The sequence below is a fragment of the Panthera onca genome, chromosome B1, assembly GCF_046562875.1.
Source record: "Panthera onca isolate mPanOnc1 chromosome B1, mPanOnc1 haplotype 2, whole genome shotgun sequence".
Classification (NCBI taxonomy): Eukaryota; Metazoa; Chordata; class Mammalia; order Carnivora; family Felidae; genus Panthera; species Panthera onca.
Genome location: NC_138342.1, coordinates 174,684,157 through 174,711,210, shown reverse-complemented (window position 1 = coordinate 174,711,210; position 27,054 = coordinate 174,684,157). Strand labels below are relative to the sequence as shown.

Sequence of the window (27,054 nt, the reverse complement as noted above, 5' to 3'; positions counted from 1 at the left end):
CCTCTTTTCTTGCTCATCACGCTCTAAAAATCGTGTCAGACAGCAGACTGGTGACTCTCAACCCATTAGAACAGCTGAACTAAGAAACTCAATGAAAGGTTCTGAGGCCCACAGAGAAGTAAAAACAGAGTCTGGATTAGCCCTGCTCAGAAGACCACTCACTGGGCAGGGCTCTCTCCAGGCTCCCCCGCGCTCGTGTCTCAAAAAATAACAAACTCTTGAGTGGCCAACAACTGCTACGTTTTATACTTGTAGGTGAATTATTTCTTCTTTGCTTAACATTAAAAAATGCAAGCGATTTTGTGACTTTCAAATGGAGGATTGCGTCCTCTTGGACGTCGGTTGAAAAACCAAGCAAGCAGTAGGGTAAGGCATTTGAAATAGGCATGGTTACATCCCTGTAAATGCTTCCTTGGAAATTGCAGTGCTCCGTGTGGGTATTTTCATCCCTGAGCTGGTTCGGTACAGTAGAGTGGTTGTTCGTGAAAATGAAACTAAACCCACTCCAAGCATCTTTATTCTCTGTCGGGGAAAAAAAATTGTTTAAGAAATATAAATAGACCAAACAATTTTGCTGTTACCTTTGCTAAAGTTGCAAGGATGAACGGCTTTGAAAGGTAATGAATTCCCCACTGTTGGAGGATTTCGGGTTTTGGCTGGATCATTCCAGATGATGTTGGAATATCCGATCTTGAAGGTCCCTTCTAATCCTGAGATCCTGTGGTTGTAAATCTATCATGTTACTAAAAGAAGAACTTTTAAAGGTGTTTGCAAGGAACTAAGAGAATAATGGAAGGGAAAATGCAGAGGGGGAATTTTTAGATGTTGATAAGCAATCACCTCGTTTTGCAATATATTTTTTTAATTGCCTGTTTGTTTGCGGCAAATGCTGTGTTGTAATCAAGTGGCTTTTACAATAATAAAACACTTCTCCAATTAAACTGCAGCGTGAAGAATTCAAAGATGAATAGAAGTGGTTGTTGCCCTTAAGAAGCTTATTTATAGGCTCTCCTTGTAAAATTGACTTCTTTTTCTGAGGATAAAAGTAATATATGTTTATTGCAAGACATTTGGAAGCTACCAAGAACTATAAATAACCCATAATTGCCCCACTAGAGAAGATCATTTTCAATATTTTTACTATTTTGGTGCATTTCTTCCATACACATTCAAATTCACATTCATATTAATTTTTCATCTTATGTATCCTATTTTAACCTGCTCTTTAAACTTCCTGATATAATTGCACATTTAAACAGAATTGTATCTCAAAACAGAGCTGAAGTGGCTCATTTGTTGATATTTTAAAAATCCTACCTGGATGAAATCAACAAAAAGAAGCACATCTATGGGGAAGGGGATCAAGGAGTTATTCTGTTCACTTGATCAATTAGGTAGTGATCAGCCGTGATTAAAAGCGTAAATCGCCAAAAAAAAAAAAAAAGCGTAAATGGCCAGATTGATGCAAAAAATTTCAGTTAGTGGCTATGTATAAAAGGTAAATGAAGACAACAAAAATTAATACAAAAAATTTAAAAATACATCCTTTTTTTAATGTTTATTTATTTTTGAGAGAGAGAGACAGAGCGCCAGCAGGGGAGGGGCAGAGAGAAAGGGAGACACAGAATCTGAAGCAGGCTCCAGGCTCGGAGGTGTCAGCACAGAACCCGACACCGGGTTTGAACCCAGGAACTGTGAGATCATGACCTGAGCCCAAGTCAGACACTCAACCAACTGAGCCACCCAGGAGCCCCTAAAAATCCATCTGTTAATGAAAATCAGAGCTCCAAAAAACATATCCAGATTTTCTCAGACTGATCTTTCACCTGGGCAGTTATTGAATAATTCTTTAGCTCTTTTTTGTGCCTGAACATCAAACTTCATTGTCCTTAGTAGGAAGTTTTCCAAAGTTTCCTGTTTCCAAAGCTGTAAAAAATAACGGGTAAAATTACAAACTATGTAATTCTGGTTCTGTATATAATTCTCAGTCAGTCAATGGCTTGCAGACATATTAATTATTCCTTACAAGTTGTAAACATAGAGTGAACTATAACAAAGAGCATGGAAGAAAATACAAACTTTTCCATTGCATCTGTGGTTCTGATCTCTTTCCCTTTGGTTCTTTGCTCCAACACTGAAACAGTCACTGGGTAATACTAATAATTGTAGCTGGCAGTGACGGGGGGCGGGGGGGGGGGTTCTGTATTTTCACAGCAGCACAGGGAAAGGGGACCTTCCCAGTGCGGTCATTCCAATTCTCAGATTACTATCTTTGATTCATCAAGCAAGTCTTTTTTGGTGAAGTGCATCCGACCAGTTATTTCAGAAGACAGTCACCACTCTGCAGCGGTCTGGCCAAATGCATAGATTTATAACAATCTTAAAAGATTTCTCCAGGAGTTTTATAAAGATACGTGATATTAAACTGGAAAAAAAAATTGTACCAGATAATAGGGAAATGAAATCCTCCACCAAAGTTGGTTAGCTTTTTCAGAAAAGCCCTAAAGATTTTAGCAAATTTCTCAGCAGGTTTCTATTGTTTTAGCTCTTCCCCTAAGTAGTGGTTAATGAAGTACTAGATGTTAGAAAAGCAATCGCTTTGTTATTCTGTCTGGGCTGACTTTTATCTGATAAGCCTGCCCTGGAAAGCCCCTGAACGCTTTAGAAATTGCTCAGGAGATTTTCATCTAAAATTAGAAAGGATGGTGCGTGGCAAGGTGGTTAACTAAGGTACAGGGACTCAAGTAGGGTCTGTCTCTCATTTGAGTTCTCCGCCTGTTTTAAACGTCTGACCATGCGTTATTAGGACCCACTTGCCTTATTATTGTTATTATTTTAATTACTAAGTTGAATTCAACAAGGCCTAGACTGCCTTTCCTCTCTATATTGAAAAACAAAGTCCTCTTTAAGTACTTGATTACTAATATTACTAATGTACTAATAATTTGTAATTTGACCTTTACTGTAATTCTGTAACATAGGAAAAGCAGATACAAATTTGTATTCTTTCTTTTTTTTTTTTTTGCATAAGGAAATAAATTCAGAGACTTTTAGTAAATTGCCCAAAATCACATAGTTAGGAAGAGTCAGAATTAAGAATGAAATCTTGGTTCTATGTGCTCTGATTCAAATATGTTTTCACATCCAGATGCCCATGTAATTTTTAATTTTTCTAATTGATCTGTGAGTCTCACCATAAGGAATTTAACAGAAATATCTAAATCTCTAACACCTAAAATGTTGGAGAATTTGAATTCAGCATAATTATAATTTCTTAACTTATGCATTGCTATATTTCTACTAGGGTTTTCAAGGGCTTTGGGGCCATAAAGAGCCACGTTCAGGCAACTTCCAGTACCAAACAGTTGACTTTGTTCTGGTTCACGTCATAAGCTATGCACACAGCTGACCAGTGAACTAACAAATCTATACTTTTGGTATGGGTATGAAGGATTATGCAAGAGGCAGTTGGAAAGGAAAAAAATTTTCCTCTGCACTCTTGGATGCAGTTTGTGGGGGCCTGCGAATTAGGAAAACAAAAGGCACCTACGCCTGGGTGGCTCAGTGGGTTGAGCATCCAGCTGCCTCTCTGGTCATGATCTCAAGGTCCTTGAGTTTGAGCCCTGCATCTGGCGGGCTCTCCACTGTCATCTCAGAGCTCTCTTCAGATCCTCTGTCCCCTCTCTCTAACTTTCCATCTCTCTCTCTCTGTTTCTCTCAAAAATAAACATGAAAAAAAAAGAATAACAAAAAGCAGATTAACAAAAGTAAAGGCATACAATTTTCATTATTCCTTTATTAAAATTTTTTTAATGTTTATTTATTTTTGAGAGAGGGACAGAGTTTGAGGAGGGAGGGGCAGAGAGAGGGAGACATGGAATCTGAAGGAGGCTCCAGGCTCTGAGCTGTCAGCACAGAGCCCGATGCAGGGTTCAAACCCATGAACTGCGAGACCATGACCTGAGCTGAAGCAGGACACTTAACCAGCTGAGCCACACAGGCCTCTTATTATTCCTTTATTAAACAAAAGAATATTTGTGTGTACAGGAGTTCACAGAAAAGTAGTCAAACTCAAAGAAGTGGTTAGATGTGGGGGTTTGAATACCATTCTTAACAAAGGAAAAGAGGTTTAGACTTAAAGAGAGGACAGGTTGTGGGGAAGTGACTAGGAAATATGTAGTGGAAACTAATAGAAGATAAGGACTATTTTAGTAAGATCTTGTTATGAAAACTCTTCTTGACTCTCCATATCTTTGATGATAAGGGTCCCTTTTTCTTCTTGGTACCAGGGTAGGGGCTGAGGGATAAGCTGGTAGGAAGCATCTTCCTCAGAGGGATATTTATGCCTTACTTCTTTCAGGTAGAGAGGGGGAGGGCAGAGAAGTTCTGCATCTGTTGATATTCAAGTGCCTTCAGCTCAAAATAATCCTTATGCCAAATTGGAATATTTTGGCATTTTGGGATGGCATTGATCCCCTTCATCTACCCCATCTGAAACTTTTGGGGAATTTCACACACCAAAAGCCTAGTCGGTAGCTATAGAGAAAAGATTTGGGTTAGTAGCTGAGAGGTAAGAGATCTGCAAAGGGGAAGAAGAATGGAGATTAGAAAAAGGATAAATAAACAGGTAGAACAAACACAAACACATTTCCTGTATTTGAATGAAACCAGTCTCCCAGGGCTGGGAATAGGTCAGTTCAGTTAAACAATTGTGTCTCATTGCAGGAGGCAGTGGTGCAGGTGGGAGTAGAGTATCCTCTGAAGTTGGACCTTTATATGGTGTGAGCAACCAGGCATTCAATGAGGGGCATTTCTATGGAAACAAAAGCAAAAATAAAGATTAATGGTTGGAGCAGAGCATAAACCCAGTTTTTTGAGTCCAGAGGGCAGTCTAGAAGATTTCTAGATGTTGGGCTCAAAGTGTCCTTAGATGAGGATAGTAATGGTAGTCTCACAGTCATAGTTATGTCCTGGAGCCCCAAGGACCAGTCTCTGGTAAGCTTCCTGAGTGTCCCAAACTATGAGGTGATAAATTCTTTGAACATGCAGAGCTTCAGGAAAAGGGCACTTTTAGTCCTCAGTGATGCTGAGTCGAGAGGGTGGGAGAAAATTAGAGACATTAATTGCAAGATGGCAGGATCCAGTTTACAAAAGAATGAAAGTAGTTCAATGATAATGAACACCCACAAAAGTGGGTCATTGTTTTCCACTGAAACACAAAATTTTCCTCCACAATCGCCTTCATTTTGACCAAAGGTAATCAAAGTAAGACTATTTTTCTTTGCAAAATAAGTCTAATTTCATTAAAATTGGCCAAAGGCCAGTTTTCCAGGGACCACCCCCCAAGGAAATGCCAATGTCAGTTCAAGGTTATGAAGACTTCATTTAGAATTTGATTTTGAGAAGTTGTCTAAAATGTCAAAAGATTTGAACATTCTATTAAATGGGATCCGCAGATCACTATGAAGCAATGCTAAGTTTTCAATTATTTAACCAAAATGAAAATAAAATATTTTGAAGATAAACATAGAAGATAACATGATTGTCAAACAACAACAAACAAAAAGAACTTAATACTTTCAATATTGAAAAGACTCAGTTTACTTAAATAATCAAAGACATTATGATAAAGGTGATGTGAAGAACCACAGAATCTTTGTTTTCTAGGTGGATCACTCAAGAAGTGAAGAAACTTCACAATCTTTTATTAAGAATAGACCAATACTCAAAAAATTTTTAAAAATAGACCAATAATCCAACACAATTTTATTGTTTTACCAAAGAAAAAAAGCAAAACTGGAGTTTTACACCAGTACGCTATTGGGCTCATTTTTTTGACACCTTGTAAATAAATCCATTCAATCTTAGCCAGCTTGACCACACGAGATATACTTCTTCCTCTTTCTCTCTTTTTTTTTTCTTTTTTTTTCATAGATCCTTTACAGTTTTCTTCATCTTTTCAGATTTTTGTCCATTTTCCTCTTTCACTTTCTGGAATAGGCTTTAAATTTTCTCTAACCTATTTTAGGAAAAAATCACTCTCCTTTTTTCTTAAGGAAAACACATCTTATTTTCCTTGTGCACACTGCATACAGAGAGGGGTTTTTTTTCTTCCTTTTCTTAAAAAAATTTTTTGATGTTTATTTATTCTTGAGAGAGAGACAGACAGAGCATGAGCAGGGAAGGGGCAGAGAGAGTGGGAGAGACGGAGAATCCGAAGCAGCTCCAGGCTCTGAGCTGTTTTCACAGAGCCCAAGGCAGGGTTCCAACTCATGGGCCAATGGATCATGACCTGAGCCTAAGTTGGTCATGCAACCACTGAGCCACCCAGGTGCCCCTCCTTCATTCTTATTGTTCCTATAATTCATTTGCATATATTGATTAGAATTCTTAACTTGTAGTAGCCTTAATTTCCAAGAACTAAGAAGTAGACAATGGGAACTGTCTGTCATATTCTGTATTCTATACTAGATGAACAAATTCATCAGTATACAATTTCATAGTGTCTAAAGATACGTTTCCTCATAGTAGAGTTTATCAATGTGGCAAAAGAGCATGTTTACTAACATATTTTAGTCTTTCTGTAAAATTTAGAAGCCAAAAGTATATCAACTTGAAGTTATGCTTAGTAATTAATATTTCAGTATTTTATCTTATTTGGTAATGATCTGGATATTCAGTGAATATCTATCATTTAACTTACTATAACCTGAAGTTTTCAAGTCAGCAAAAAAGATTTTGGAAGTTACTTTTAAACTGATATATTATAAAACACAATTACTGTTGAAATACAATTTGTCAGAACAATGACTCACTTTGATTAAAATCAAATCTATAACTTTTATAATCTTAAATATCTGGTAGTTTATGTTAGCTTATTTGACTAGTAAACCCAAGTAGAATAAGATGTGAATGGGTATTATATTTAATGTTGGCAACTCTCAAGATGTGCCGATTTTATTAAATCAATTCTAATAAACTAGTTTTATTCAAGAAAGATTATTTCAGATCACATGAACTTGAAAAGCATTTGGGTTGGCTCCTATATTTCCGAGAGTTTTAAGAACATTTAATTTATAAGTGCCTACTTTTTCTAAGCCAACTTAGAATAGTGCTCCTTTATCAATCTTGGTAATACCATTCAGAGATAAGAAAATATTACATATTTACACTTAGACACACCATGCATACATACATTCATACATATGCATATAGACACAATAGAGATTTAATGGGATTTTGTGTGTGTATGTGTGTGTGTATTTTAAGACTTTAGCCATAGGTCAGGTATAAATAGACACAAAACTCACTAATTTATATACACGTTAGTTCTCATTTTTGTCTTTTTAAAAAATCCTAGTTATATTTATGGCAGAGGGACCAAGCCAGTCACCTGCTCTATATGCCCAACAAAAAAGCTAAAACTTTTTACCAGTGTTTGTAGAGGAGACTCTAAAGATTTTTCTTTGACTCGTAGTTTGATGGAGACTGTGGCTTTAATCCCAGGTGATTGTTGTAGTCTACTGAGAAGTTACAGCAAGGTGCTCTTTGGACTGGGAGCCAAAGTTATTCCTTTAGAGGCTTAGGTTTCAAGGAGAAGTGTCCTGTCCTTGAGAAGACAGTCCAGGGTGGTAGGAGATTTACATCTCAAAGCAGGAGAAAGAGGGCACAAGCTTTCAAGTAGTTCTAAGAAGGAGTTTAGGGGCATATTTGCCTATTTCCAGGGTTTTTTGTTTTTGTTTTTGTTTTGTTTTTTTCTGGAACAAACAGTGAATTCTTCTGACAGGTTAAGCTTTCTTAAGCGGGGATCCCAAAAAAGAGTGATGGTGGGAGGTGTTTATGGTGGGATCTTAAGTTTGTTCTAAATCTGATTTCTGCTCTTTAGTTTTGTTAAGGGAGTCTTTTAGGCTAGTCATGGGATTCGGTTTTTTTTTTTTCTTCTTTCAATTGATCCTCCTATAGGTACCAATAGGGCATTTATGTAGGGTGAGAATTCTTTAAAAATTCTTCTAAATATAAAAACTTTTCCAAATCCAAAGACTGCCATTTGGCCATTGATGATTTAGGACCTCTGACAGTATACCTGTTCCAAAATATGATGCAAAACCAGCAAACCTTTTTATGGTTTAATCATGGATACAAGAGGCATCCCGAGGAGGGTACAGAAGATGCAGCCCCACTGATCCACAGTTACACCCTAAGAGAGCCAAAGAGAAAGACGGCAAAGACCTTTGTTGGCAAGGCAGTTAGAACAGTGTTTGCATGGGGTGCCTGAGTGGCTCAGTCAGTTAAGTGTCTGACTTCAGCTCAGGTCATGATCTCATGGCTGGTGAGTTTGAGCCCCACGTGGGGCTGTGTGCTGACAGCTCAGAGCCTGGAGCCTGCTTCAGATTCTGTGTCTCCCTCTCTCTCTGCCCCTCCCCTGCTTGCTCTGTCTCTCTTTCTTTCTCTCTCTCTCAAAAATAAATTACCATTAAAAAAAATTTTTTAAACCACTTTGTTATAAAGACTCTACTTAGGGACCCAACCAACCCCAGAATGAATCTGGCCCAGTTCTTGTACTCAAAAAAATAATAATAATAATTTTTAAAAACTTATTATTATCATTTTTGTACTCAAAGTTCTTACCCAATGGTGAGAGTGAGAGAACATGTTCATGGCAAGTACTAAGTCAGTACAGTGAAACAAAAAAGGACTGTGGAAGAATAAGGAATGGACAATGCAGCTTATTAAAGAGGTGACCCAGGAACTGAATCCCGAAGCCAAGTAAGAGTTCAGATTGAGGGAGAGAGTTTTTGGAAGGAGAGGGTGGGACAGGTTAGTGGTAGAGCATATGTAAGATCTTTGAAGAATGAACACATTCTTCATGTCCCGAGTGTGGTTTGCAGGAGGCAACGTCCACTGAAGAAACTAAGGTGGTAGTTGAGGCCAGTCTATGTTCCAGTCTATTGGAACATTTCAGGGATTAGTGGTGTCTTTTGACTACAGAGATCTGACAGAAGCATCTAAGTTAGGAAGTGTTATGATCTGCTTTGCTCTTTTTAGGAAAACAACTTTGGTGGCCATGACGATGATAAACCAGAGGGGACAGAATTTGTTGGCAAAGAAAGCAATTAACAATTATGTTGCAATAGTCTAGTCAAAAGGGGCACCTTCATGCCGTTTCCGTGGGAATATACACTGTTTGGGGAAGGTAATCAAGGGCACAATGATAATAGGTAGAGGGGTGTTCAGTGCAGTAGCAACTGCAGAGAAGGTGTGATATGGCTAAACAAAGTAATACTTTTCAACCATTAGAAAGAATTGTAGACATAAATGCTCTACCATGAAAAAATGTCCACAATATAAGGTGTGTTTTTTATTTTTTAAGTTGCAAAACAAAGGGGAATTGGATGAAGGTGGTCAAAAGATACAAATTTCCAGTTACAAGGCAAATAAATACTAGAGATGTAATGCAGACATGATGGTTATAGTTAACACTGTTGCATGATATATTTGAGAAGATATGGCATGTTTAAAAAGGATCCTAAGACGACTGAGGTTAATTTTCTCACCAATCCCAATATGGATTTGAAATCAACTTTGAGAAAATGAGGATAAATGAGGATAAATAAAATGAGGGTAAAAAAGAAAGTAAATACGAAGTATTCTAATCACAAGGAAAACACTTTTCTGTAAGTTTATTTATTTTGAGAGACAGAGAGTGGGGGGCGGTGGCAAAGAGCTAGGTGGAGAGAGAGAATCCCAAGCAGGCTCTGCATTGTCAGCGCAGAGCCCACTGTGGGACTTGAACCCGTGAACTGTGAGATATGACTTGAGCCAAAGTCAAGAATCAGATGCTTCACTGACTGAGCTGCCCAGGTACCCCCCCTTTTTATTGTATCTTTTGAGATGATGGATTAAACCTACTGTTGTATTCATTTCACAGTCTATGGAAGTCAGGTCATTATTCTGTACAACGTAAATGTACAGAGTGCTGTATGTCAATTACAACTCCATAAAACGAGGGGGAGAATTGCAAAGTGAGATATATAGATATAGATATAGATATAGATATAGATATATAATATTAAACTTGTGAAAAGAAAAACAAACTTTTCTATTTGGCTGTAGTCATATGAAAAATATATATACCAAAATGGTAGCAGTTGTATTTCTGGTATATAAAATTATTAGGAGGCTCTTACTGTCTATTTTTTATACTTCTATACAGTTTGAATTGCTTGTAGTATTCAAATATTCATTTGTAATCTAAAAGAATACGTAAGACTTTAAAACAGAGAGAGAATGCTGGATTAAGGCAGAGTGGCATCAGGCTGGAGAGGGTTGCCTGGAAGCTGTCACCAACTTAGATGAGAGATGATTTGTTATTTGAGGGATAGAAGAGATGAAGGGAAAGGGGAAAAAGTTGAAGGTGACACTAACATTTCTAGTTTGGTATGTTAGTTGTCTGTTGATTCTATTAATAGAAATAGAGAAAAGAAAAGGCAGAGGAGAATTTAATTGAGCAAGATGACTTTGTGAGTTCATTTTTAAGGTCCTGACAAGGCATCTATACATTTGCCTTGAACCATGTTACTTTCCAGCAAGTCATTAATATTTATGATGTCTTAGCAGGTTGATGTGTGCGCATGGTTTGGGAGGGTAGGAGTTAATATTTTTAGAGATTGACATTTTTATCTGTCTTGATCCTTTTACTGTCCTTTCATTCAGATGCTGAAATTATTGCTGGAGGGAAGGAATGTGGCATGGGCTGTGAGGATGTATTTTTTGGTTTATTTTTCACTTCAACCTTAGCCCCATAAGAAAGAGAAGATTCTTAACTGTAGGAAAAATATTTTGGTCAGAACAGGTGAAATAACATGGCTATCTATCGTAGACACTTTTTTTTTTTTTAAGATTCTAATAAGTTGGAGAAGAAGAGAAGAAAGAGGAGTGTTTACAGGTTCCTGGGGACAGCAAAGGGGACTCACACTCCACTTCCTGGGCGATGTTGCTAAGGAGATAGTAAGACAGCCAGTGGAGGGAGGTGCCTGTGGGGCCCAGTCAGTTAAGCAACTGACTCTTGTTTTTGGCTCAGGTCATGATCTCATAGTACATGAGTTTGAGCCCCGCATTGGGCTCTGCGCTGACAGTGTGGAGCCTCCTTGCGATTCTCTTTCCCTCTCTCACTCTATCTCTCTGCCCCTCATGCAGGCATGCTTTCTCTCTCAAAATAAATAAACTTTGGGGGGAAAAAAAGACACCCAGAGGAGGTTGTAGGATCCTAATGAGTACCACCTGTACTTCATTTGCAGGAAGGGTGGAGGAAGAGGGATGGAGGGACAGATGAGTGCAGGAAGAATGACTCCAGAGAAGAAATGACTATGTTCATGTTGAGACCAATGGCTTCGTGTATAGCCACACAAAAGGCCTAAATTGTTGCCCCAAAGCATTCAGGATCACCACCTCCTAAGGGACATGCAAACTGAGACATAGCCTCTTGTCAGCAATCAAGGAAGATGGATACTTTAGGACCAGGGGTTCTCCTCAATTCTGCTTCTGTTCATCCCCCCCAGTATCTGGAAAAAATTGCTGGGGACAGGATCCAAAAGACTGTGGTTAATTTTCTCACCAATCCCAAAGATTAAGGATTTGAAATCAACTTTGAGGAAATGAAGGTCTATTTTTGAAATATTTGAATTATGGACTGAGGTTTTTACCAGCTAGACCAGATAAGATAGAAACTGTTCCAAATCACAGAGCAACCAGACTCACATGTTCAAACAATTATGAAAAACATATAACAGATTTTTATCAACAAATACATCAGTAAGCAAACTTATGACCTTGCCTCATCGTTCTTGGTTCTCATCAAGATGTACACACCACACATACACATGCACATGATTCTGTGGAATACAGAGACTCCTTAGAAACATATATGTTAGGAGTGAGTACAAACTGCATGTAGTCCTGAAGTTCTGTAGAAGACCTCTTCTTTAATATGTAAAAGTATACCCTTTTTCTCACTATTTTCCTAGACCAGTACAGACCCTTCTAACCAGTTTAATAACCCTGATTATGCACAGGTGTTTCATACTTAAATTGAAAGGAACGGGAGTAGTTAGATTATTTTAAGTCTCTTTAGTTCGGTTGGCGTTGAGAACTTTTTCAAAGCGTATCCAAGTTACTATTTGTCAATTGACTTGCATGGTTTGTATGTGAGTCAGTCAGACGTACTCACTGATAAAAACTAAGAACTCTCAAATGAGGCAAGACTCTGGTAACATTAAATACTCTACGTAAAGGCAAAGGTGTGTTTTAGAGGGACGTTCAGAGCAGGTGAGTAGATGGGTGGCCATCAGGTTAGGAGTGTGCAGCTGTGACCCTGAATGCAGAGTACAGCCTGGGGATGCTGTGATGTTATGGCTGCTAGGAAGCTAGATTCACCGGGCAGAACCAGGACCAGTAGGGTGGGACTGTCATAGACGCTCCAGTCTCGTGCTGGACATTGTCCTGGTTTCCTCATGGCCAAGGACACAACGAGCGGGCGGCTGCAACATGATCAGAGGTTGTTCTGTGCCACAAGTTTCTAGCTCCCGAGCTGGCCTTCTTCATAATTCAGCAATAAGGAGAAAGAAGTGGGAGAGAGGGCATTGCATTATGGGAGAACGTGGGGAGGGGAGAAACTTCTAGAGGAACTGAGATTTAGATGGAAAGATATTTCTGTTTGATACTAACATAAACATACATATTCAGTCAATATATTTTGAATTACTTCTGGATTACTTTGAATTACTTTTAAATAAAATGGATTCAAGTTATGTCAAAAACCATGTCTACTTCTCAAAAGGTTCTGACGTAGGCCTTCTAGTTTAGCCAGTCGGCAATACTCCTCATAATTTATTAAATAAGTTTGACATTGAATTAACAGAACAATGAACTATAAACGCAATCATAGCTTTATGATCCAAGAATTTCTTGTTATTTTTTATAGCTTTTTGTTGGTGGTGGCAGTGGTGGTGGCTGTTTTTTCCAGTTTTTTTGAAATGCGTAGCTTATTCATATAGCTATGTAATTCACTATAGCTTATACTTTTCTTTGCATTTCAAAAGGACTTAATAATAACAGCTAACATTCATGGAGTATTTATTTTATGCCTGACATTCTTCTAGGTGCCTTTATCTCATTTATCCCACACAACAGCCTTAGATGGTAAGTGCCTTTTGTTGATGATGTGAGTGAAGCACAGAAAAGCTGGTTAACTTGTTCAAGACCACGCAGCTAAGAAGTGACTTGCCAAAATTTGAAGCCAGACAGGTTGATTTCAGCATTTACAGTCTTAAACACAGTACCATATGCCTCTTGTATATGATGGATGCTTCTGGAAGATTTAGTAGGGTGGATTAGAAGAAAGAATATACATTTTTTCAGTCATATACTGTTTGAATTTGTTTATAGTAAGTCTGCATTTATTTTATAACTTGAAAACAACAAAAAGAAATAGAAAAACAACTTATTCTTTGAAAAATAGTGTTGGGGTATCTATTTCGCTCTAGTTTTTTTTTTCTTTCCTTTTTATCTGTTTTAGTTTTAAAATGATCCAAATTTAAAATGATCAAATGATCCAAAATGACAAATATATGTGAAAATTTGGGACAGTAAAATTGTGACCTTTCTATAAAGACAGAGAAGTATGTAAATAAGGCCATTTTCATGACACTGAAATAATGTCAGGTCATGGGCAAAATACTCATGTTTGGTAAAATAGTTTATTTTAGGTAATTCTTTGTATTCACTAGTTTACTGAACGTTGTATAGGTATTTATGTAAATGATATGTATTTAAATCTTTTTAGTGGCTCCTTTTTATTTGTGCTTCTCAACATGTTTAAGCAAGTGGAGTCCTTCCATATAAGGGGCAAAAGAATGTGGGGCCTGAAACAGGCTGACAAGAGGAAATGCATCCTGTCTGAACAAGCAAGAAATAGGGAAAGAGAGTAAAAATTCTTGCAACGTGTAGCTCTTTAGAAAAAAAAAGTGGCCATTTATTTCGCCAACATAAATTGATTTGTCACTTTCAATAAAAGGCCTAGAAACACAGATAGACTAGAAATGCCTCCCTGGGGCTCAGTCTCTGTCTGTCAAATGGGGTAATGAGTCAGTGGAATCAATGACATTATCTAAAAACTCCCTTCTACTTCCACCTTCCTCTCAATCTCTTGGTCTGGTCTGTGGATACACATGTCCAGCCAGAAGTATTATTGGATACAAAAAAAAGTTTGTATCTTCTTTGAGGTTAGAACGAACAGCTTGTTTTCATGTGTGTCAGGGAAACTCTGGGTGAGAAAACAAAACTTTGTGGTAAGGGACATAGTCCAGTTGGTCGGTCTCTGATGGTACAAAATGCTGTATTCCAAGTCAAGCTGCATATTTAGATGAGCCAGGGAACTTATTGGTTATACCATTTTACTATTTCAACTCAAATGATGTTTGCACGTAAAAATGAGACCATCTCAATGAGACTGGGAAGAGCCAACCAGTGTGTAAAAGGCTCTAGACGTACTGTAACACTCCTCAAGACCCAAATATGACCTGAAGATGTTGCTGTACTGATTAGCAACAGTAACAAAGTTTTTCTAACACGTCCATAACCTCCAAACGTTTTCCAGCTGTATACTGTAGCTCTCAGGGATTGGCAGGGCTGAATCAGAATATCTCTTTGCCAAGACTTGTCTGCACATTCTTAACCTTTTTTTGTTTGCCAAGAACAAAGAAAAATTGTTGTAAACTTAGCTGCTGTTGTAACATATGAACGGTCTTTTCTGAAAATGCAAATGAGACAAATAAGAATCATTACATGCAGTCATTTGCAGCATGCAGTTACATTTGGGTTCTGCTATTGTATGTATGTATTACTTTCATACCTAACTTGATATATTTTATAGTGCTTTACCATTTCCAAAGCACTTGCATATGTGAGTATCATTTGATCTTTTCTGAGAGCCGCTGTTTCTAATGTACTTCATGTTCAAAAACATTTGATGCTTAAATTTATAGGGTGCATGCATCACACAACAAATGTTTTGATTACTGTTGTATGGAAATGTTTATTATGCCCCAAAATGTAGGTTATGCATATTTGGCAAAGTAAGCCATCGTCCGTTTTTACTGGCCTATGAACTGGATTTTCAAACACTACCAAATACACCTGGGTATTTTTTTTTTTAATGCAAAAAAATGGATGGTTGCTTGTGCCAGTATGTAGGAAATAATGAAGTATCTGGGTCAGGTGAATTATTACTAAAGATTTAGTAAGGCTTAAAAATTTGATACACTGAAAGCTTCATCGCTAACACATAGGTAACTTGGGACACCTGGGTGCTCAGTCGGTTGAGCGTCCGACTCTTGATTTCTCCTCAGGTCACGATCTCAGGGTCGTAAGATTGACCCCGCGTAGGGCTGTGTACTGAGCGTGGAGTCGGCTTAAGATTCTTTCTCTCTCCCTCTGCCCCTCTCCCCTGCTCGCTTGCTCTCTCTTAAAAACTTTTTTTTTTTTTTTTTAATTTTTTATTTTATTTTTGGGACAGAGAGAGACAGAGCATGAACGGGGGAGGGGCAGAGAGAGAGGGAGACACAGAATCGGAAACAGGCTCCAGGCTCCGAGCCATCAGCCCAGAGCCTGACGCGGGGCTCGAACTCACGGACCGCGAGATCGTGACCTGGCTGAAGTCGGACGCTTAACCGACTGCGCCACCCAGGCGCCCCTTAAAAACTTTTTTTAATAAAATAAAATAAAACATATAAGTAACTAATAAACCCCTTGCTTCAAATAAAACTGCATGTTGGGTTGCTCAGACTTTATTACCATTCTATAAGGCCAGAGTTCTCAGTTATGATTAACTGTGAATAAAGAATTTATCAAGAATAGCAACTCATAATTTTGTTTGGTAAGTGACCACTACCCCCCAGGGATGCATGACATATTCTCTAGAGGATTCAAGAGACTTCAGAGAAGACTATATTGAAGATCTGAGACAACAGGAGTATATTTGAATAGTTCTATAAGTAAAGGTGGGTAATTCTACGTCAGAATAAGATCATGACATTTGGCTAAAAGCTGTCATGCTCCCCGCATCTGCCTGCTCCCGCCTGTTTGAGGTGAGGCATGGTCTGCCTGGGTGGTTACCCTACGCAGTAATATGGCTCGAGTCCGAAGTGAGTTCATTGTTCTCCAGCCGTGTTGCTTTATTTTCTTGTCTTTGAATGTCCCAACCCCCTTTGCAGTTTTCTGTCTGGAGTATTTTCTCCATACTCTTACTAAGCTACTAAGGTCTCCATTTAAATTCACTTCCTTGACAAATTCCTCCTTTATAATAAATAAGCTTATTTCTCCTGCTAGACACAGCCAAGGACAGAACCCCCACGCTGTGCACGTGTGGAGCCAGAAGAGGGAGAGTCTGTGTTGGCTGCCATATTTGGAAGGAAGGGGACTGTGTGTAAGAAGCTTCCTCAAAAGAAAATAAAGGATGTGTTTATATATGTTTCTCAAAGACCTTTATTTTATTGATTTATTCTGGGGGGTGAAAACTGCATCAACACATATTGTGTTCCTGATGTGCGTGCATTAACATGCCTAGGTCTGTGGCATATACAACAAGGTTAGGGGCACAGCCTTCTTGAGCTGCAGATTTATTTGAGGAGATGGCTAGATGTTATCTAGAAATATCCTATTGAGAATTCGTCTTCTACCCAGAATAATACAGTGAGGTGCTAGACCATACAATAGGGGGCTGGCCTGTATGGGATCACTGGAGAGCGAAGACGAGCTCTCTTTAACTTCTAGTACTTTTCCACAGTATTCACTTGGGTTAATACTTTATACTTACTGAATTGTCCATAAAATAGATAAAGGAGAAATATATATATATATATTATATATAGAAATATATATATATATTATATATAGAAATATATATATATATATATATATATATTTTTTTTTTTTTTTTTTTTTTTTTTTTTTTTTCCCCAGAGCCTGAGTAGGGGAGGGGCAGAGAGAGAGGGAGACATAATCCAAAACAGGCTCCGGGCTCTGAGCTGTCAGCGCAGAGCCCGATGCAGGGCTTGAACTCATGAACCATGAGATCATGACCTGAGCTGAAGTCAAATGCTCAACCGTCTGAGCCACCCACGCACCCCTAAAGCAGAAATATGTTAACAGATTACCCTATAAACACAAATTGGCTTAAATTTCCTGTAGTAAAGATCAAATCTGGGACAGAGAACAAGGGAAGAAAATAGGGGCTATCTAGAAATGAGACTCAGGACAAGGAAACAGTGTGTGGTATATAAAAAGCCTGGATGTCAAGATATAAGGAAAAGATGAAAAAGGAAAGGAGGCTGCTAGCACCAGATATAAATATGTATTTCATATTTCACAATTCTGTCCTGGGCCAGTGCTGGTGACAGGTTTTCAGGTCCTTTTTTGAGTACTCATTCTTCACATCCTTCCCATGCTCGTTATTTTGATCCCCATCATGCTCCCTGTTCAAAGAGCATCTAGAAGCAGAGTAAAATGACTGCATTGGCACCTGTCGCTAGGATGCTTGTTACTTCCATCACCAGAACCTGCCAAGCAGACTTCCCAGAGCTCCCGAGACAAAGTCCAGATGAAGGGGGATCTTCTATTCTCAATCTGTAAAGAATCTCATAAGTCCTTGCAATATCTGGTCTCAAGTGAGGGGCTGACAAACTGACCTATGATAAAATTTGGAGTGTGGCTAGGAGTGAGGCTCAGAGTTCCCATTCCTGTTGTTTTAATTTCCACAGAAAGGTAACTTGCACAAAGAGCAGCACAAGACGCTATAAAAGAAGGGACTGGAGACATCCTGAGACGCACAGGGATGAGAGCAGTTTGCAACCCTACAACTCTGCTGAGCACTGTTTCCCAGTGGTTATTACCATAAAGATGCAGAGAGAAAATAATTCACAGAGGGTTTCGCGGGAAAGCCAGACCGGGGGGAAACGTGCCTCCACTTGTTAAAAGAATAGCATCTGATTTGGTGTAATGGCAGGATAAGGAAATGAGGGGGAACAAAACCAGACAAACAGAATGAAGAGGATTTGGTGACCATAGTAATTTAGTTCATAGTGAAAAATCTGTCTGACCTCACAGAGAGTTTATTGTCAGATGTATTAACTAGTAGACTACTGAATACAGGTACATTATGCAGTAAATCATAAGTAAGTTTTCATATGAGCCTTTTTAATGCTGTGGCATTTTAAATGATGAGTAGTGTCATAAAAGTAAGTTATTATAATAACATTGAATTGTTTTTCTCTTGAGACATTCTTAGAGTTTTTTAAAAAGTTTTACTTTTTTACTTTGAGAGACAGAGACAGCGCAAGTTAGGGAGGGGCAGAGAAAGGGAGAGAGAGAATCCCAAGCAGCTTCTGCACTGTCAGCACACAGTCTGATGCGGGGCTTGAACTCACGAACATGAGATCATGACCTGACCTGGAATCAAGAGTTGGATGTTTAACTGACTGAGCCACCCACGCGCCCCGAGATGTTTTTAGATTTTGAAAATATTTTCTAGATATGAAATAGACCTATACTTAAAGACCCTTGAAACTTGCCATATAACGTGGCTATTCTTTTAGAGTGAATTAAAGTTAATTTAGTTTTGAGAATTACTAAGCTCCTTGAGGTAACTAGAGCATATTGAAATCTTATAAAGGAAAGCAGGAACTGTTGGAAAAAAACCTGGTGTAGCTTTGTAATTAGAACTAGTTTGCTCAAATGACACTTTTACTTTAAACATTAAAAGCTCCCAGGGCACCTGGCTGGCTCAGTTGGCTAAGCATCTGACTTTGACTCAGGTCATGATCTCACTTATGTGAGTTCGAGCCCCGCGTCAAGCTCTGTGCTGACAGCTTGGAGCCTGGAGCCTGCTTCAGATTCCGTGTCTCCCTCTCTGTCTGCTCCTCCCCTGTTCATGCTCTGTCTTTCTCTGTCTCTCTCTCAAAGTAAATAAAGACTAAAAAAAACTTAAACATTAAAAACTCCTTAAATGTATACATTTGATGGATGTCTCTTGCTACAAATTAGAGGCTGATATTTCATTAAGCAAATGTATCACTTATAAATGATTTGTTTTGAGGAAGTAGGCATTACCTTATAGAAGTGGCTTCAGATAATATCTATGAAAACCATCATCATAATGTGATTTCATGTGGGATTTGAAACATTTTCAGACTTGGGTAGAGATTTACATAAACCAGATTTCCACTGGAGGATCCTGAAATAAACTAACAATAATGTGGTACACATGCATGTTATTTTATTTACTAAATTTTAAAATATTTGTTTGCTTATTTTTGAGAGACAGAACACAACGGGAGAGGGAGAGAGAGAACAGGAAAAAGAGAATCCCAAGCAGGCTCTATGCTAGCATTGAGCCCGAGATGGGTTTCAATCTCATGAACCATGAAATCATGACCTGAGCCAAAATCAACACAGATGCTTAAACGAGTAAGTCACCCAGGCACCCTTTATTTACTAAATTAAGAAAAAAATTTTTAATATTTATTTATTTTTGAGAGGGAGAGAGGGAGACAGAGCGTGGTGAGCAGGGCAGGGGCAGAGAGAGAGGGAGACACAGAATCCGAAGCAGGCTCCAGGCTCCAAACTGTCAGCACAGAGCCCGTCGCGGGGCTTGAACCCACAAACCAGGAGATCATGACCTGAGCTGAAGTCGGATGCTTAACAGACTGAGCCACTCAGGTGCCCCTGTTTACTAAATTTAAAAAAATTGAAATATCTGATGTGGTGACAGAAACGACACCTATTGTTTTGTGTCCAATAACACAAGAGACTTCCAAGATCAAATCAAAAGCAAGCCAAGCAGAATAGTGTCACTCAAAGAGATGTGAAAGCTGTGACGGATAAGCTTGAACTTGTCAGTCATTTTATTTGATCAAAGTAACTTTGTCAGAAGTTACCAAACCTTTATTTCCTTCTTTGTGCTACCAGGATTTCTTGTATGTTGGAGACACGTAAGCAAAATACAAAAGGGGTAGATTTTTACGTCTAATTTTCACATTTTTAGAACTGTTCTGTTCCTCTTATTCAGTGTTTGCAGTACACATATGTATAGCACACACTCAGACACACACACACACACACACACACACACACGGCTCTTCAGTCCTCAGCATCTATAGTCTGAAGAATAAAAATGGAACTGTAGCAGAGTGTGTTAGTAGAGGGGGCTTGAAACCTGCTTTGCTACTCAGTTTTGGAATGAGTTTGGAGAACTTACTTAACTGAAGCTCTTCGCTTGTAAAATGGAAGTAAGAATAGTAACATCATAGGTTTATTGTGAAATCAAAGTAAAATAATGTATGTAAAGCTCTCACCACAGTGCTGGCAATCTAGTAAGGACTGATACATGGTGTTTGGTCTTATTTCTCTTTTTATGTAATATTAAGTTATAGTGCAAATATTATTATAGGCTGTACCTATCTGATAAAGACAAATGGATACATAATTCCTTTGTGTTTGTTAGTTTTGTCCATATAATCCTAAAAAATTTAAAAATGAGGAAAATCTAAATGATCGGTCAGTTCAGGCATCAGATAAATCTATTACATTCTGCTTTTTTAGGGCATAGTTTCCCAATATTTAATTCCCATAAATTCAGAAGTTAAGGCATTGAGATTGGAGTTACTCGTGATTATGGAACAAGTCCATGATGGAACAATAATAGTGTGCTAATCAAACCAAGTTGAATATTCCTTCATTGCCCCCATGGAAGAAATTAATAAAGAAGGTTTTAGGGGCACCTGGGTGGCTCAGTCTGTTAAGCGTCAGACTCTTGATCTCAGGTCATGATCTGAGCTCGGGTCATGAGGTCGAGCTCCAAGTCAGGCTCTCCCTCCCTCTCTCTTAAAAAGAAAAGATACTTTAAAGTGTTTGTGTAAGAAAGAAAATAAATTGGGAAAATAAAAATCAAAGACAAAGTATATAATTAATATTCATTTCCATGAGAGAAATAATAAAAAATTGAGTTTATTGTTTTTACATTTATTTATTTATTTTGAGAGAGAGAGAGAGCACATGAGCAGGGGAGAGGCAGAGAGGGAGAGAGAGAGAATCCCAAGCAGGCTCCACACTGTCAGCATGAACCCCAATGCAGGGCTTGAACTCCCAAACTGTGAGATCTTGACCTGAGCTGAAACCAAGAGTCAGGCACTTAACCAACGGAGCCACCCAGGCACCCCCTGAAAGATTAACTTTAAAATATTGTTTTTAATATTATGAATTAATGATCTCCACCTAAGGCCGGTGTTGAAGAAAAGATACAAAGATTCAAATTGAGTGAACGCATTTCTGGAGAAAGAGTTTAGGCTATTCTTAAAGGAAAATAAGTGTAGCTTTCTAAAGAAGCTATGGGATGAAAAGGGCTCCTTTAACCTCCTCAGTTAAGAGTGGTCCTGGGTGTGCCTAACTAAAATCCCGCAAGAAAAACTTTAGTTGTCCTCTATCTTTCTCCTTCTTTTGGTTGATTTTTATGTGAATATGAGAGCTATTAATAAATACATGGCAGACAGTTGGAAAGAGATTTCCTGAAATAAGGACCAGATGATGAGTATAAAGAAGTACAGTGCTCGCTTGAATTATGTTCGGAAGAGGGTGATGATACTCTGCAGGATTCACGTTTTGGCGACCAAGTCCGAGGGTCCGTCTCCATTATGAATTTTTCCCGTGTGACTTGGGCTTACTCCGTTTCAAAGAGACAAGCAGTCCCTCGGAAGTCTGCGAAGTCACCCCAGGGAAGCAGAAGTGTGTCAGCCACCCACACAGTCTCCTAGACAGCCAGGCTATGTTGCTTGGTGTCTTCCAGTGAGAGCTCCTCTTCCATGCCCTGTCATTTATGTGAAAAGAGCATTTCATGGGCCCCCATTATGGGCCAAGCTCTGTGCTGTGCATCCTACAAGTACTGCTCCTTGAATCGGTGTTTTGATGTTTCTGTTTCAATCCCCCACAGCCATGTGTCCTCGAGTTGCAACATTGCTCCTCATTGCTCACAGTCCACAACTGACTGCGTCTTCATTCTTGACCGAAAAGACTGAAGGCGCCTCACCTTTTCTCGTCTTAATCGCCCTGTTCTCGCTGCCTTTGATTTGCTCTGTGTGACTACCTATCCTCCTTCTGCTTTTGTGGCAACAGGAGAAGTTAGCACTCCCTCTTTAGAGGCTAACCTTTCACCTCTCCCTCCCTTCTGCCCTCCATGGGGACCTTCATCCAACATTTGGATGTTACATGGACTTACATGCATCCCTAGGTTCTCCTTGTTCCTTATTTTGTGTTTGCTTATTTATTTTGAGAGAGACAGAGTGAGCGTGTGTGTACGTATGCATGTGCATGAGTTGGGGAGAGGCAGAGAGAGGAGAGAGAGAGAATCCCAAGCAGTCTCCACACTGCCAGCATGGAGCCCAATGTGGGGCTCGAAACCACAAACCATGAAATCATGACGTGAGCCGAAATCAGGTGTCGGGACGCTTAACCATCTGAGCCACCCAGGCGCCTGTCTTGTTATTCTTAAAATCAAATGACCTTGAATCTTCCCCTCAAACCTTACCCTCTCTTGAGTTGCCACCCAATCTGTCTATTTTCATTGTTAAATTTCTCAAGGGAGTGCCCTACATCAGAATTCTCAACACATGCTTGGAGGACCGCTAGGGGTCCTGAGAGTCCTCAGGAAGTCCCTTTTGCAACTACCCAATTGTTTGATGCCAGATTTGCCACATAGACTTCAACCAAAACAACATATTGCAACAGATAGAATGCAGAAGCAGATATGAGGATCCAGCTGTCTTCTATTAAGCCAGACATTAAAGGGATTTACAAAAATGTAAACCAATGCTTTCTTCTCACTAAAATGGTTTTTGTTTGGGAAGGTATAGAGTTATTTTTCATTTAAAAAAAGATGCTATTTATTTGAACTTCTAGGGGAGTTAGTATTCTTTTGAAATGAATTAATACATTCTAAAAAATGTCTTGCTTCCTTAATTGTAATTCTTAGGACACTAACTACTGGAGGGGTAGCCCACAAAATCCAAAGCTTTCTGGGGATTCTCAGTCATTTTAGGAGTGAGAAGCAGTTTTGAGATGAAAAGGTTTGGGAACCGTCTATGTCCCTGGTTCCTTCCCCACCACTCTCCTCTCCTTCTTTTATCTCTGACCAGAGAACTGGCCCACCAGTATCCCACATCAGATTTCTCAAAGTTATTCTCCTGTTAAAGTGTTGTCCATAGTCTTTCCTTCTTCCTGGTTTCTCAGCGATGATTAACAGTGTATACCTCTCTATTCTTCTTAACACTTTTTCTTCTACAACAGCACAGCCCTCTGATTTGCTCCCCACCTTCCTGATTTCCCCTCTTTCTCTCTCTTGGTTCCTATTCCCTAAGATTTTTTCCCCCTCTCAGTTATCTGCACCTGGTTGCCCTTAAAGCTATCTTTCCTATTCCTTTCTCCAGCTTTCTTTCTAGATCTGAAGGCTTTCCCAGGGTATCAAACAAAAAGCATTCTAATTGCCAGCTGAATATCCTGTATCTCAGGATATCGTTTGGGTGTAAAGCCAAACGGAACAGCTTTTCCTCCAATAGTGCTGATTACTTTGGTGACCACTGCTCTTATAGAAGTTCAATTCTCTTAGTTACCCGATGTTAAAACTCCAGAGAGATTTTTTTTGCTCCTTCTCCTACCACCTCACCTGCATGCATTCTGGTTGCCCTTCTGTGCTTCTCCAGTCCATCAGACAACATATGTCTGGCAGTTTATCATCACAAACCCAGGCTACTTCAAGAGTCCCTTCTTAACGGTCTTCCCCTTCCACGCCCAGAGAACGTCACTTGCCCAATTAAGTTCCATCAGATTTTCCATTGAAATCACTGGTTTTCAACTTTTATTTTTTTTAACCAGGAAACATGCTCTCCACCAAAAAAAAAAAAAAAAAGAAAAAGAAAAAGAAAAACCAACACAAACACACAAACCTAGTATTTAGCAACCTAGACTATCCAGGTGGATTTGCCACTGAAAACTGGATGGAAGAACTGTTTGAAGCTTCTAGGCTGTGTATGTTGTTTCCCAACAGAGGAAGGAAATCACGGAGGTGGCCATCAGAGAGACTGTTTTCCTGGTTGTCCTGGGCTTCCCCCAGTGGAGGGGGAAGCCAAAGCTAGGGAGTTTCTTTCGAGAGAAAGATGGGCAATACTGCCCTCTTCGAAGTCGATGGAGAGCCCAGAGCCATACCCACTCAGCCTTGGTCTGAGGCTGCCTCCGTGGAGCTGTTGTCTCTTGTCCCAAGTCAATTTTTCTAGACAAGACTATTCTCATCTTAAGCGTGGTGGTGGTGGTGGTGGTGTGTGTGTGTGAGAGAGAGAGAGAGAGAGAGACACACACAGAGACAGAGACAGAGACAGTGACACAGACAGATTGCCAGCTTTTGGGAACTGGGTAGAGCTAGAAAGTAGAGGTCACCATCATTCTAGATTAGGCCTTCACTTAATTTCCCTATTTTCCTTCTTTTTTTAAGTTTATTTATTTTGAGAGAGAGAGAGAAAGAGGCAGAGGGAAAGGGAGAAAGAGAGAATCCCAAGCAGGATCTGTGCTGTCAGTGCAGAGCACCATGTGGGACTGGAACTCACGAACCATGAGATCACGACCTCAGCTGAAATCCAGACGCTTAACTGACTGAGCCACCAAGGCACCCCTAATTTCCCTGTTTGTGATCTGAGACTTCATATTTGCACCCCCTTACCTAATGTCCCCAAGCTCAAAATGGCTATGCTTCAGTTTCTTCAGAGGATAAACCTTCTGTCCCCTTGTCACATGAGAGAAGGCTCCATCCTCTGCTTTCCAAGGTACTGGAGTGGATCTGTGTGCCTAAGTGCTTTCCACTTAAACTTCCATCCATTCAGTCCTTTCCCCCTAGCTTTCCATTTACCCGATGCTTCCAATTCTTTTTATTTTTTATTTTTAAAGTGAACTCTACCCCATTATGGGTCTTGAACCCAGGACCCTGAGATGGAGAGTTGCATGCTCTACTGAGTGATACAGTCAGGTGCCCCCTGGTGTTTCCAATTCTTGAGTCTCTTTAGCAAGAGTCAACTTTGTTCTTGTTGGTTTCCTCTTTTATAGGGACATAGGTTTCACCTTTTATGGCTTTACCAATTTAGTCACTACAAATCTGTGAGCTCCCCATCTTACAAAATTGGAATATATCGTATCCACTATTTTTATCTTTTCTTGGCTTTCTTCTTTTCCTTGTGGGTTAGTACCCATGTTATTCCTTTCTTCAACTTCATTTTAGTGGCATCTCAAGAGGTGTGTTAGTTAACTATTGCTTTATAACAAATTACCATGAACTTGGCAGGTTAAAACGACACACGAATGATCTCAGAATCACTGTGGGTCTGAGTCTGGGTGGGGCTTAGCTGCACCCTCTACTTTATGATCTCTTATAAGACTACAGTCAAGGTACCTGCCATGGTGGGGTCTTCATGTGAATGCTCAAAGGAGGAAGCATCAGATTTCATGCTCCTGTAATAATTGGAAGTTTCAGTTCCTTCTGAACTGTTGAACTGAGAATCTCAGTTCCTTAGTGACTGTTGACCAGAAGTCACTCTTGGTCCCTTGCCACATTGTCCTCTCCATATGTCCGTATGCTTCATCAAAGTCACCAATCAAGAGCTGGTTAGCAAGATGGAAGTCACCATTTTATGGAACCTAACACAGAAATGACATCACTTTTGCTACATTCTATAGGTTGGAAGCATAGTCTCAAAGTAAGGGCATTCTACGAGGGGTTTAAATACTAAAAGGTAGATTGGGGGCTCTTTTAGAGTTGGCCTGGCATAGGAGGCATAGGTGATTAACACATATGTTCAAATCTCCACGTCAAACTGGAAGTCGCCATTCTCTCTCCCATCAAGTGTACACCCCTATCACTCCAATAAATCTGCTCTTCCTAAGGTCAAAAGTGACCTCCACCTTGCAAAAGCCAATGAACTGTCTCAAGACGTCACCATACTCAAATAACCAGCAGCAATTGACCTGTCTTCTTGAAGCATTTTATTCCCTTGGATTTGGGATACCTCACTTCTCTGTTTCTCCGCTTCTATCACTTGCCTCTGAGTCTCAGGCTCCTTTGCTCTTTTTCTCCTTTCCTCCTGACCTCTATATGTTGGAGGGCTGCAGGGCTCCACTTTCAGTCCTTTACTTTTCTGTAATGACACACTCTACTTAAGAAATCAAGTCTCATAACTTTAGATTCCATCTTTATATTGGTTACTTCCTAATGTGTGTCTCTAGCTCCAAACTTTCTCCTGAGCTCCAGGCAATGCCCCATTCGCATCTGCACCTGGGCACACAGACATCTCAAATTTAGTGCAGGGTTCTCGATTTTCTTATTTTTCCTCCCCTCATCCCACTCTTCCCAAATTGGTTCCCATTTCAATACATATCACTACCTTCACCTAGTTGCTCAGGTGAAAATCTAGCAGTCTTTCTTTAGATCTCTTCTTTTCTTTACCCCTATGCAATTCTCACTCAGCATGTCTTGCCAGCCCCACCTTTAATGTATATCCATCCTTGAATCACTTCTCCCCAGGCTGCTGTCACTCAGGCTCACTCACCACTGTGGCTCAAGGGGGTAATTATATTCACTTCTAACTACTCTTCCTGCTTCCAGTCTTTCCCCCCTACAATCTGTTGTCCATATTGTAGTCAGAGTGGTCTTTTAAAATATAAGTCAGATCACTCTCCTTTACAAAACTCCCCGATGACTTCACGCACACTTAGAATTCAATTCAAAGTTCTTACCATGGCTTTCAAGGTCCATGACATCTGGCCCTGCCTTTATGTCTCCTGTGTCCTCATCTTCTACTGTCATTCCTTTGTTCCTACCCCTCTAGCCTCACTGGCACATTTGCTGTTCCTCTGTTGCACCGAGATTATTCCTGCCTCAGAAATTTTACATATGCTGTCCTTTCTACTTGGGAT

The 27,054-nt window shown here is 39.5% G+C and overlaps 1 protein-coding gene and 1 long non-coding RNA gene across 7 annotated transcripts in view; one reads left to right on the top strand and one right to left on the bottom strand.

The window, feature by feature from the left end:
* NRG1 (neuregulin 1) overlaps positions 1-27,054 on the top strand; it is a 1,117,663-nt gene that overhangs the window by 843,557 nt on the left and 247,052 nt on the right. The gene's annotated exons all lie outside the window — the stretch shown is intronic.
* Positions 845-27,054, bottom strand: LOC132691653 (uncharacterized). 2 transcript variants are annotated; one of them, XR_009615924.3, is made up of 4 exons: positions 26,875-27,054; positions 25,535-25,779; positions 1,827-1,926; positions 845-1,033 (listed from the first exon to the last, which is right to left on the bottom strand). It is a non-coding gene; the product is annotated as an uncharacterized LOC132691653 (long non-coding RNA). The 2 variants fall into 2 exon arrangements; XR_013554867.2 differs by lacking the exons at positions 845-1,033; positions 1,827-1,926 and adding an exon at positions 4,004-4,813.